The following is a 9,624-nucleotide window of genomic DNA, read 5'->3' on the forward strand; positions in this document are numbered from 1 at the left end:
GAATATTTAATACAAGAATTAGGATCGAGAGACACGTCTGATGAAGGCTCATCATAATTATGTCGATTTCCATGCTAGCACTTTCTTAAAATCGGGTAGATATCGTTGTTGGGCGCATATCGTCGACTGAGTGAAAGATCGCCCTATCTCGGCTGGCGGTCCGAAAACGCTCTATCTCAGAGCAAATGGTTGAAAAACGCTCCATTTCCGAATTTGGTTGAAGAACGCCCTATATTGAATTTATGTATATTGAGATACATAGAGCGTTTTTGAGGCGGCAGCCGAGATAGGGCGATCTTCCACTCAACCAACCGACGATATGTGAACTAATATTTATGCAACCATCTTTATATGTATACTATATATATATGTATGTACTTATACTGTATGTGGGAACCATGCCCTGTGTGCTTTCCATAAAATTCGCACGATCGCAAACTCGGTAATCTTTGTCGATTGTATGCGTTTTTTTTTTTTTTTTTTTTGAATTGAGCATTGGTTTCATTAGCTTCGTTTGTTTTCATGCGTGGCGCGTTGAATTATGGTACAAACTGTATGAATACTATTACGTACAGAAGAATATGTATGTATATAGAAATATACTTAAATATACATACATATGTAAATACGTATGTACTTCAATGCGAATGGTTTTTTTTGCAACAAACTAGAAGCTATCGTCAATGTGGATACTTCCCACTTGTTGCCGTTGTTGTCACGTTGGACTCTTTGTTGTTTTTGCCGTTTGATGAATTCAATGAGACGATGTATGTATGTATGTATTTCCCTTTGTTTCTACTATTCACCGCTCCAAGTCAACAATTTACGAGGGGAAAAAAGTTCAACTAAAATGAATGCGTCTTTGATTGGTGCGGCGCGTCGACGAACTGGTTCTCCTTTTAGCACCAGGCGTTGCGCGTCTCAGTACCGGACAGCGAGTGTCGAATGACGCTATCTATGCGCCGCACTGCATGTGTTGATGTTGCCATACATGGCGGCAACCAGCAACCAACTGCCAACTGCCAACTGCCAACTGCTCCCCACACGCCTAAGCCAAGCACAGCGCAGCAATTCCATTCATTGGCCAAGACGTCCATTGGCTTCATTCGACACTAACTTGCTGGCCGCTATCCGAGCGGCATGTAGACGGCATACTTAGCAGCCACGATTCGATTGAATTGCATGCAACTGTTGCCTATCCGGTCGTAGCGTTTGCGACTGCAACATGTCGATTGTTGCCGCTTGAAAGCGGTCGTTGCATCGACCACATTGCTGGAATTCTTTTTTGCCATTCCACAAATGCCATAGCACAACAAAACCAGCTAACAAGCGAGCTGGCGGGCGAGTAGTGAATTTTTCGTTCACTTACTGCGCTGAAATGTTGATATGTAGAAGGAAAAGTAGCAACACACATAGATATGCTGGATGTTGGTAGTTCTTGAGCGCGCGCGTGATTGTGTGCGTTTGTGTTCAACCCTAGAATGTGAGACTGTGCATTTCGAGGACGACTTTGACTTCGAAGGTGCCAATTTTTTTCGTTGGCTCTGTGTATAAAGAAGACGATCCGTTCGGAGGTGACGATGACTTCCAAAGCTGGCGTTGCTTGGATGAAAAATCCTCCAGCCAGATAACGTCCGTATGAAAACAATATTCCGGTGGCTGTGCAGTTGAATAATCGTTGATTTAGCACAAAACAAATCAACAATTGTTACCTCATTAATAACTTTTTTTAAAATTATATTCAACTACTAAACAAATCGAACCCACTAGGGTCACTTATCGCCACCCAGGTAGTCGCTCATCGTAGGGTTAAGAAAATATGCGTATGTGTTGCTGCATTTGTGCACGAAAACGTGAAATACCAAACGGTGAATGCAACGATATCAGCGACTGTTTAAGTTGCATATTCGTAGTTTGGTCAGGCAGAGGAGGCAGCGGCGCGTATCTGAGAAATTCTTTGCAGCGAGCGAAAAGCTTATGCGATGCGATGTGTTGATGTTGTGAGCCAAGAATGTGGCAGACAAAAACAAAACGTAAGTGACTGGAAGAGTAACAAAAAATAAATACCTAAAAAAAAACCAACTGCAAATGCAATAACAAGAAACGTAATTAAAGATATGCTGAAAGGTGGAGCTTGTGGGCAGCGGCAGTTAACACTCAGCAAGCAAATTGACTGAGGCAGTGTTGCCACAATCGAGTGATGCCTTTTCCAATATGATCCATAAATGTTACTAAAATTTCCCAAGTTTGGCAAGTGCTAAAGAGAGGGAGTGTTACAGAACGAAGGACCATTGTGATCTCCACCATAAAAAGCACACGCCACTAGTCCTGGTACCTGGAATTACTTAGCCTTAAAAAGAAATGCTAAAAGGCTTTGAGAGACGAATTTCTAAGAATTTTAGGATACTCCTTATCGTCTCAAATTCCTTAATCCGCTATTTGTTTGCCGATAAAATACATTGAACTGTCAGGTTACGTAAGGAAATGCATATACTTGATTATTCCCACCTTTCATGTGGTTCTTTTAGGTAAGATACCCTAATCCTGAGATTTCAGGAAGCCAACGGCATACCTAGCCTCTCTCAGGCCGGTGAAAGTGGCACGGAAGTGCCCCTTCTTGCAAGGTCGACTGCTTTCTCACTTCCTGGTATGTTACAATGTCCTGGTAGCCATATCAGATACTGAACGGCGAACTACTTTGCCATCTGATTTAGGGACTTACGGCAGTTCGCTGTTAAATTCGAATTGATAGTAACGGAATCAATAACAGTCGCTAGACCATCTGGGTAAGAATAAATTATATTTGTTGTGACCGCTATATGACGCTGACTGTCAGCAGTTTATTGTATAGGCGTTAGTTCGGCCTGAAAGACACTGCAATGGTCTGGCAAGCGAAAGAAAATATCCAGCGCTTACTCCTCCACTTACCCTACTATCAAGCTTGAATTCATCGGTATAGAACCGAATCGAATTTTCATGCCCCGGAACTCCTTTGGATCATGATCTATCTCTTTATGATATCTTTTACCGAAAGTGAGCATAGTAAGCGGATGAGTGCATTTTGTTCGGTAAGTTTTCTATGTGCTTTCCAGCATATTATAGTTACTGCAGTTTATGAGCAGCATTTCATGTCCACTAAATATATTGGTATTCAGGATGACCTTCATGGCCTCTATGAGCGCTGCCCGCAGCATGAGAACGGCCATATTTTTCTCTATGATTGGCCACCAAAGGACTACGCCTACGCCAGTCATTAGGGCATACCCTACTTTTGACAACTAGCCGGCCTGCAGCTGTATAAGGCTACTGTGACCTTGCGCGCCCTTTCCTGCGCATTTTTCATACAGTTCAGCTTTTTATCGAGGATTATACCCAAGTATCTTGCAGATTCACTTAGATTAAGCATTGTGTCTGCTAACACAGTACCAGGTAAAAGTACAAGGTATGTCTTATTTGGATTGACTCCTAATCCGTTCTCTTTGCCACTCTCTCATTAAAACCTTAAAAAGATGTAAGTAGCTAAGATCCAATCGGAGCCAGTCTCTGTGCACACAGATCCGTTTCTTCCGGTATGAAGTCAAAATTTCGAAGATCGCCGAGTGAAGGAGAATCCAGTGCTTCTTAGCCTGATGACGCAGTTCACTACCGCAGTCTTAACCGCGATGTTTATGGGCTTAGCTTAGCGTTAAGCGCTAGAGTAGAAACGGTCCGGTTCGGAACGTCCTGCTGATTCCAATGCTGATGTGTGTATTAAAGTAAAAAAAGGAATCTGAATAACTAAATCCGCCACATTTATTTAATTTTAATCAAAGTGGCCACTCTGTATCGCGGCAGGCAAGGCAGACAGACACCGCTTTCCACGCCACTCACTGTTCTTGCTACAATACTGTCCGTGTGTGTTTTTTTTTTTTTTCTCACCGACCCCCACCCCCCGCATCTTATCACTTGCCGTTGCTGGCCTAACGCAGAAAAAGCGCGCATGGTCAGGTGTTGTACGTGAAAATACTCTGAGTTACCACAGCCCCTACAGCTGACGCTATCCAATTCGCCGCGACGCGTTAAACAGCTGAACTTTCTTCAATAGTTTTGGTGGTTGTGTCTGCGTCTGCAACTGTGCCTATTGCTCTGCAGTTATTCCTCTTTGCGTTGTTGACTTTTGTCGCTGTGAGCCGCCGCCGCCGTACTCGTGAATTCCTTGCCTCGTTTCGGAATTTTGTTTGTGTTTTGCGGTCGTAAGAATTTTTCGTTTTTCCATTTGACTTGGCCATTGAAGCGAGTGGAGTCGTACGTCTTGTTGTTCGTACATTAATTGGCAATGAAAATTCCAAGTGTATGCTTTTTTTGCGCGTTTATAAAATGCGCTTCGTATGTACCGCCTGGCAGTGCTCAGAGTGCAATTCGTGATTGACTATTTTTGAGCGCCTTCTGTTGTGCAAGTGGCAACTAAGATATGAATTTAAGAATATATACATACAAAAAAATACACCTAAACAAGAAAATAAGTAGTGCTATAACCACAAAAGTCAACGGATCGCGCTCTCCAAACAACTGCGGCCCGCCTTTGTCCGCCGCGGCTAGTTCGCTCATTCGTTCGTTCGTTTGTTTTAAGTGTTGGGCGGCGCATTTCATTACATTTGCATTACATACACTACTTACTATATACTTAGTAGTCTGTTGTTGTTGTTATTGTTTTAGTTTTTCAAAATACTATTTGTAAGCTGAAAGAGGAGTTTGTAGCAAACGGAGCGCGCCCGCATGTGTGTTGGTGCAGTGAAGTTAACTAACCGGCAGCCGCCTCCAAACTGCTGCCTGCCGCCATTAATTAAGCCCAGTTAGTGTGGGGTTGCTTAAACGGGGTTCGTGCGAATCGCATTTCCTGAGAATTAATTAAAAGCAACAACTATGGCGCGCTAAATACATACATACATACGTACGTACAAAACGGCAGTGATAAACTTAAGTGAAAATACTTAGCACTCGTATATATGTAATACGAGTTAGTAAACAACAAAAAAGTTTATGAAAATAATTCGCGTTAATATGTAGTCGCAATGCCGCTGCATGCCGCGCTCTAAAAAAAGGAAATTGCATCAACGTCAATGTGTGTGTGTGTGTGTGGTGGAATTGCAACTTTTTTTGTTTTCAATAGTGAAATGTCTGATGTTGGTGTATGAATAATATATATATACATATGTATGTATGTACATACTTATGAATGTACGCGACCCAGCAGAAAGCGACGTTCGTCATCCCAACTGTGCTTCTGCCAAATGTCATTGCTTCTGATCTAGGCAAGAAGGCACAGCTTTTAGATCGTACTCAAATATAAAATGTACATACATATGTACTAAACACATACATTTATTTACATGTACAGCTATGTTCAAAATAATAGAGACACCCCTATCGCTAGCTTAGAGTGAAAAGTTGCTAACTCCACTTGTTAAGTCTTGCAAAATACTTAAAAAAAATGGGAAGTTTTTTCTTCTCCTGTAAAATTTGCAAAAACCGACTTAGCAACTTTTCGCTCTAAGCTAAACTCTATATATTAACACTGCTATTAAGTGGTCTATTGTCCCCTGAACCATTTACAGCACTTCATCCAACCCCAGATATCCCAGAAATTTGAAGTCTCCAGCGATTGTATGATTTCAATACTTGGCCACCGCCTCGCGCTCGGGATGCAGGTGTAATAAAGTTTCCCCGAATGACTCACAGAAGTGACATACATAGGTCGTTCGATCAGATCCCCAGTTTATGCAAGCGACTTATTAGCCTACAGTAACCCATGAGAGCAACTGTTAAAATCCTTAGACTCTCTTTGGGGAGGTTTATAGTAATTGCCCTGCATCTTGTAAGGTTCTAGCCCCCTAGTACGCATTTAGCCTGGGGTAGTCCTACGGCACTGGCAGTTCTCTGAGTTTGATGCTCTCCCTTCTGAGTTATTCCTTGATTGTGCTAGGTCCGATTGCAAGGAAGGGCTCCTGCCCTCTGGGAGACGGGGCGGGCATCGTTCTTGCTACGCCACTTAAGCACGAGCACCATTTTGATATGCTTTCTCTGATATTACATGTATACTTTCATGATTCGTCGGTTTCGTCAAACTACTTGGATTTGTCGATGAATCTATTTATGTCAGTAATGGTGCATTTGCAGAACTCGCAAAGGTAGTGTAGGACCGTTTTCTTACTTCCCTCTAGAATGCAGCTGCGGCATGGTAGGTTGTAGGGGAAGCCCATTTTGGCTGCATGTTCGCCAATGAGCCAATGCCCCATTGTCGTGGCAGTTTACCTGTCTATATCTTATCTAGACCTCTTTGGAAGTTCCTTTGCTTTTGATTTCACTCTGAGGCCAGATATTCCTCGCAGTTTTGAAGGTTTTTCCAACGTATATTAGCTATACGTGGGAATTGCAAATGCAGTTCACTTTTGATGAGTCTGAGTGGGCGGTCTCTGCTTCGGATTTATCAAGAGATGCTCCGACCTCAGCGAACTCGTCAGCCCTCTCATTTCCATGTATGTTCCCATGGCCATGAATCCAGAAGATAGAGATGTCTATTCACACGACCGTCGAGCTTAACGCGCATGTGCAATTTCTTATTGACTTTAAGACTTTGTTACCGGTGAGGCAAGTGCCAGAAGTACCACTTGGCTATCTGAAAAAAATATATGGGTTTTGTACCCCTACGCAGTTTCTCTCTAATGCTTCGAAGGCGCTTTCGATTCCCATTACTAGCAGGGTTCGGTAGTCGGAACGAGAGAGAGATATTCAGCACCTCAGAGAACGAACCCCGCACTCACACCGCAGTCCAGTTTGGACCCAGCAGTATAGTTTTCAGTGGAAATCTCCTCAAATATCCTTCCCCTACTCCAATCTCGTCTAGACGGACACTTTACCTGAAAGAAATCTTCTATTAAAGGGGACTATAGACGTCTTATAGATTGGCGCATTTCGTTTCTTTAATGACAAACAGACGCCTATAAGTGACGTATTGTGGAAGAAGGTCCCTCAAAGAGACTTTGTGTCTCCAAAGTCAACGCGTACATAGTTTTGTTAGGCTAAAGTCGCTCCTATTATTTTGAACACAACTGTATGAGTGAAAAATACAAACATATACAGCAGACATTAGATTTGTAAACAAAGTGAACTCTTTATGGTATTGTGCTGCTCTTGACTTTATGTCTTACTATCCATTCTTCTCCTTTTTTCCTATAATTCAGCGTCACTTTGTATCTGTGCTGCAGCAATGCTTAAAATTGCATTCGTCTTGTTAAATTTTCCCTCAAGCACACGGTTTACACACAAAAGCACTTATACATAAATCGGGTTTTGTTATTGTTTGCGCTTGGGGCATCAACAGTGTGTGTTGCAACAGTTATTGAATTCGCCGAAATTTTATGATTTGTTTTGGCCCGATTTTCCAAAGAGCGAAAGCTGCTAGAACGGTAATGCACTCACACACTGATAGTCGTTGATATAAACAAATACACGGACAAATAATTTGCAAGCTCATACAAATATTGCTGGTGATTGGCGTTGCACAGTGGACGAAATTACATCCGTTTAGTGCTACTTATTAAGGTGAGTCATATTCAATATCTTTTTCGCTGCATATACATACACACATATGTAATAATAATTATAAATACACAAATACTGTTTTAAACATTACATCCCACCAAAACTTGAAGAGAGATCTCCCTATGTGAGGAATAAAAGAGTACACCCTTTGGCCTGATTTCGCAGCAATAAGTGCAATTTTACTTTATCACTCGCTTAAAAGCCAAATGGGAGATCTCTCAAAGTGATAAATTTTTATTCATTTGCCCGAAATAGATTTTACGTGATATGGCAGCTATACGTACTTAATTTCAAAGAAATTTTTGTTTTTTCGAAAAAATCTTACCAATATTAAAAATGTGAAAATTTTTGAGTAAGTGTGTGAGTATGTTTGTTGTTCCATGATGCTAAAGCGGCTCTACGGGTTTCAATGAAATTTGGCACACACATAGGTTATAATCTGGATTAACATAAAGCATATTTTGAAGAGCGTTGCCACCTTGTTCAAAAGTTCAATTGAAATAATAAGTTAAATAAAATATTATTTCGATATGGGTGTCAAACGAAAGGGATTCAAAAACGATTTATTCAGAAAATAGTTCTTAATGGTACTGCCACCTGTTAAAAATCTAAAATCGGTTAATTAGTAAGTTCAATTAAATATTACAACAATGTAGGTGTCAGAAGAACGCGGTTCAAGAACCATTTATTTAGAAAATATCCGTTAAGAGGGTTGCCATCTCTTCAGAAAGTTAAAATCAGTTTAATTAATAAAAAATCTGTATCTATTTCGAGAATACTTTTGAAGAGGGTTGCCACCAGCTTTGGAAAATCAATTTAGTGTAAAAGTTAAATGAAGTCCTACTTATAATATAAATGTGAAAGTTTGTGTGATAGCAAATTTTGGAGTATGGTTCCGTACACAGAAGTTCACGTAAGTGGGGCAAACTTTTGACTGGGAGTGGCCAAAAGTGATTCTTTTGCGTACGCTGCAATCGCAGCTCATGACGTCCAGCTATTTATATATATGTACGTATCCTCTTTCTTATGATGACAACCACGGCGAAAATATAAAGGACTATGATTTGAGGGTATGCACCTGGCATATATGGACCCTTAATGGCGTGCCTCTTACCGGCTGATGGACCGTAGACTACACCTGCCATGTAAAGGAGCGCGAATTCGGTGTTGGATTTGTGGTGGGAGAGAGACTCCGTCGCCGAGTACTATCGTTTAACCCCGTGGACGAGTGTCTGGCCGAAATCCGCATCAAAGCGATGTTCTTCAACATCTCGTTCATTTGCGCCCACGCCCAGATGGAAGAGAAGGGCGAAGCATCCAAGAATGTCCTTCAGGAGCGCTTGAAGAACACATAGGAGCGCTACCGCCGTCAAGATATAAAAATCGTGCTTGGCGACTTCAATACCAGGGTGGGCAATGAAGTGATCTTTGGAAAATTCAGCTTCCAAGACGAAACGTCCGATAACGGACTGAGGCTGATGGAATTCGTTGTGGCCTGAAACATGGTAGTATGTAGCACTAGGTTCAAGCATAAAAAGATCCATAAAGCTACGTGGCTGTCTCCAGATCGAAAAATGAAAAACCAAATTGATCATGTTGTGAAAGATGGAAGGCACGCTTTCCCTATTTTAGACGCACATATGTACACTCCGAGGGCCAAACATCGACTCGGACTACTATTTTGTTGCACCCAAGATATGCACCCCCCCCCTCTGTGCAGCGCAAAAAATGTGCGTCCAACAATGCAAGGGAAGTTCAACATCGAACTGCTGAAATCACAACAGACCACCAACTTATTCGCCACTCGATTCTCACACATAGAGAACTGAAGAGGGAATCGATACGTATTTTGCGCAATAAGAAGAGAGAGGCTGAACAACGTGAGTGCGAAGAACTTGAAATGCTTGTGACAGCCATCGCCAAAAAAAAAAAATTTGCTATTTTTCTTACACGAGACCTACTGGCGGCAATTTCAATATAAACCAGACGTTGTGGTTGTCCTCAGCATCATACCCTATATTTTCGCCAGTGATTCAAGACGAT

This window comes from Rhagoletis pomonella, unplaced genomic scaffold (genome assembly GCF_013731165.1).
Source record: "Rhagoletis pomonella isolate Grant_MI unplaced genomic scaffold, Rhpom_1.0 Rhpom_scaffold_00002, whole genome shotgun sequence".
Classification (NCBI taxonomy): domain Eukaryota; kingdom Metazoa; phylum Arthropoda; class Insecta; order Diptera; family Tephritidae; genus Rhagoletis; species Rhagoletis pomonella.